General features: G+C 43.9%; 1 long non-coding RNA gene across 1 annotated transcript; it reads right to left on the bottom strand.

Annotated features, from left to right (window-relative positions):
• Positions 1 to 509: 509 nt before the first annotated feature.
• LOC146207383 (uncharacterized) lies at positions 510 to 1,078 on the bottom strand. Its single transcript, XR_014703324.1, has 2 exons — positions 1,046 to 1,078; positions 510 to 742 (listed from the first exon to the last, which is right to left on the bottom strand). It is a non-coding gene; the product is annotated as an uncharacterized LOC146207383 (long non-coding RNA).
• Between the last annotated feature and the right edge of the window lie 3,214 nt (positions 1,079 to 4,292).

Raw genomic sequence — 4,292 nt, forward strand, 5'->3', positions numbered from 1 at the left:
ACGGGCACTGTATCTACCGTTTCTTTGCCAAAACAGGCACAAATCTCTTCCAACACTGCTAACACATGGTGCTTTCGTTCCTGCGAATTAAAAAAAAAAAAAAAAAAAAACTCAAGTGCAATGTCATTCACAATACGTGCACAGGTTGCTGAATTTTGCTGATTAAATGCGAAAAAAAAAAGTTTTTGTTGAACCCATGGGCCTCCTAATGCCAGGGTAGATGAACACACATACCCCCTCACCTTCTAATGATCGAAGAGCCCTGGTCATGTAAAGGCACCACAAATAAACCTCGAGGTTTGCGCACTCTTTTACAAAATCTACGCGTACAGATTTTTCCGGATTGATTTCGCGCGTCGCAAAAGTCTCCAAACTTATTCCCTTTAACTGGCCCTCGATACTGTATGCATTAAAATACAAAATGAATTTTAGACAACACCTCCTGCATCAATAGTTTTCAATGGAGCGACTCGGGAAATAAAAACTAATAAAACAAGGTTATAGGGCCATTTTAATGTACGGTTTGCATGCGTCCTTCGCGGTTCACCGCCGGAACTCGGGCGCCAGTTCGTCCCGGTGAACTCGTGACTTGGGCGGCGGCACGGCTACAGGCTTCGACTGGTCCGTCGGCGCCTTCGCCGGTGTTGTCGGCGCCGTAGTGCTGGTCTTGTTAGAAGAAGATAACATCGTAGGCGGCGATAAACCGGCTGCCGGAGTGTGCACAGCGGTGGGACTAAGGATGCTGCAACATGAAAAGAAAGCAACGGGGGAGGGAGAATAAGCTATAGTCCTTAGCGTTTGCGAGCCTAAGCTCAAGAGGTGCAAAATGATAGAGACGAGGACACCGCCAGTGTCGACTGTAGTGTTCCTAACCATTTTTTTTAATGTATAATACTGCCACACGTAAGGATAGTTTATGTTACTGAAACATATTCGTGGGTGTTTTTTTTTTTCTCTTTAAATAAGGCTAGCTAATTAGCACCATCGCGGGTTTTTGAGGCACAATGAATGATTAGAATTTAGAGCACCGCTGATGAGTACTCACTCTTTCAAAACTGCGTCCGGGTCCCTTGACATCCTTTTCCTGTAATTCAAGGAAAGCCTTAATGACCTCGTCGGTAGGCACATAAAATGCTGGGATCTCCCAAAAATTAAGGCTCACCCAGAAGAGCACACGTTTAAAAATATTAAAAAAAGAACGATCGCCGTGGCCAGTCTTCAGTGTACCCTCATTTTTTGAAAGCCGCTGGAGAAAGAGTCGCTGGAGAAAGATTTGATGTTGGGAAAGGTTGAGGGTCGCCGGAGAAGGGGTAGGCAGCGAACGCGATGGTTAGATGGCATTCTCGAGGCATTGCAGATGAAGCTATGTGATGTTAAGAAGATAGTGAGAGACCGGAAAGCGTGGCGTGACATGGTCCATAGGGTCACGAAGAGTCGGACACGACTGAACGCCTGAACTGAACTGAAGTATAAGCCAAAAAATGATTAATGGAATTTATGCATGCCGTCTTGAATTGGACAGGCTATTAAGAATAATGTGAATGCAGTTGAGATGATGATGCTGGTCGTGCGCCAAGTCGCACAGCCGGTTTTAAGATATGCCCTGATGAAGGTATCAGATTATTTTTGCTGAGCTAGGGCTCCTCGACGCGAATCTGAATCTCAAAATAGAAGAGAGTTTTCACGTTACGCACATATCCTAACCAGGCCGTCACAGTCCAGATTCGCTGCCTCGACCTCGTGCCGAGTATAAGCGGTGAGCTGAAGAGTAATATTATTTGGACGCGGTCGTAATTGTTAGAGGAAGATTGCACGTAATTTTTCCTTCTGTCTTCACATTTTAGTTTGGCTCGTTGGCGTATCCATTCTGTTAATGCGGTATTATTCCCCCGTTAAACCAGCCTGTATCACTCTCACTGTTGCATGTAACTTGAAGGCTAGGTCGAGACGGCGAGGTCGTGACAGCAAGGACAAGCCTTGTCTAGCGTTTTAATCCGATCACGAACCCAGGCGCGCGCCTGAGCCGGCGCCGCGGGACGGTGATGATGGTATGTACAAATGAAAGAAGGAGATCATGGCATGTACAAATGAAAGAAGGTCCACAGAAGGCTCACAATATTTAGGAAACCCTCGGAGCAAATATATAGTATCAGTGCTAAACAAACTGTAACCACTATTTTATATGTTATATAACATATTGGTTATGTAACGTATATATGTTATAGGTTATATGGTTTGTTATACCTATGTTAACGTGTTTTCCTGTGTATAAGACGCTGTTTTTTTTTTTAGAAAATTTTGGGAAGTGCGTCCTATACAACGGTGCGCCTTATGTGCGTTTTTTTTTTTTTTTTTTTTTGCGCAATGTTCTTAGGCGAAGTTTATCGTGAAGCGGTAACGGTAGCGATGCTAGCGATTATAATATTTACAGTCGTTACAGTGTTCTAGAATTGTACAGCCGTCTCACTGGCAGAATGCGAAAAGGTGGCGACGTCCATGCTCATCGCCCTTTCCACATTGCCAAGACAAGCCAGATCGAGCCGACCCTATTTTCAAGTTACGACTTACGTCATTGTTTGGTGGCTACTGCATGTGTGTTTTCTACTTCCTGCATGTGCTTTGCCGTGTATACGTCAGAGCGCCCGCACGCAGCGACGATCAGCGCCGTGATTATGAGTGATTATGACGCCTGAGTACTGTCTCAAGAAATCGGCGACAGCGTACCAAGATGAAGTCTTCCAAGGCTTGGAGTAATAATAAAGTGTTTCTGCTCTCACTAAGCGAGTTTTTTCTCGCGCATAAGTATTGCCTTTTTTTTCTATCATTCGCATGTGCACGTAATAAATTTTATTTCGGGCACAAAGCACGCGATTGTCGAGTAAGTACATAAAGCCCAGTCCTATTGCCAAAACTTCAATACATTGAGATGTGTCTTATACAAAGGTGCGTCTTATTTACTATTTTTTTGTTGAAAGCCTTTAAATATTAGGAGTGCGCTTGTACAAAGGTGCGTCGTGTAAACTGTATATGTTATAGTGCTATGTTATAGTGCTATAGTAACTATTTCTAACAATAAAGCTACACACGTGAAACCATGGCATCATCGATCAAAAGAAAGGAACCCTCAGTGTGCTACTGGCTGCTAATGTTAATAGTTCCATGATTGTTATAAGCATCGAGCGAGCTAATATGTCGGTGAAGATGATGATTATTATAAACGACTAACCGACGCTTATTAGCAGTTTTTGATAACGTCCCGAACTGCTCAAACAGTGGAATATTTCCAACTGTATTACCTAAGGAAACAAACTACACACTGAAAGGCAAATGTATGGGGGAGAAAGATTTTGGCGACTTGATGTGTGCGCCGATACGCTAAATGACGCGTAAATGATCGGTGTGCCCTTGGGGAACAAGCATGCGACGAAATTCGTTTGAATTCTTGAATTTTTCAATCTCTAGGGTTCAATACGCTACTTTATTTGAAAGGTAGACGTTTCACTTACAGGCGCAGCACTCTGTAGCGCCTGGAAAAAAAAAAAAAAAAGAAACCGCACAACAAAGCTCAAATTAGAAGCTTCAGTTTCGCATACTTAGTTTAGTCGCATTTATTTGTAAACATTGCATAATGCTGCCAAGCCTTTAAATACGTCACGCCACTTTCTTACCAAACGCTCGTTACTGAATCAAGTTTAACGTCTCAGAACCGGACACACACACACACACACACACGCACACACGCACACACGCACACACACACACACACACACACACACACACACACACACACACACACACACACACACACACACACACACACACACACACACACACACACACACACACACACACACACACACACACACACACACACACACACACACACACACACACACACACACACACACACACACACACACACACACACACACACACACCAGAACTCTGCACACAACGACAACAGCCCAAGGAAAAGGAAAAACACTGCGGCGAATCAGCATTCCCCGATCCAACACCGCCTTTGCACTTCACACGTTTTCATGTTCGCTGGCCTTGGAATTCACTGAGCACGTTGTCTGCCGAGAAAACTTGAGTTCTGAGGTTTTATAAGAAATACGAATGGGGACAAGATTAAAATAAAGAGGTGCTGCCAGCCAAAAATATTCACAATAAATAACTTCACTACTTGAAGTACCCGTACGAGCTAATGCGGAAATGATGAAAGACGAGAATACGTATGCTGTGCAGTTCCCAATAACACCACTCCAAGTCGGCGCCGTCAGATCACTTGT

This window comes from Amblyomma maculatum, chromosome 1, assembly GCF_055883805.1.
Source record: "Amblyomma maculatum isolate TAMU_Amacu chromosome 1, ASM5588380v1, whole genome shotgun sequence".
Classification (NCBI taxonomy): domain Eukaryota; kingdom Metazoa; phylum Arthropoda; class Arachnida; order Ixodida; family Ixodidae; genus Amblyomma; species Amblyomma maculatum.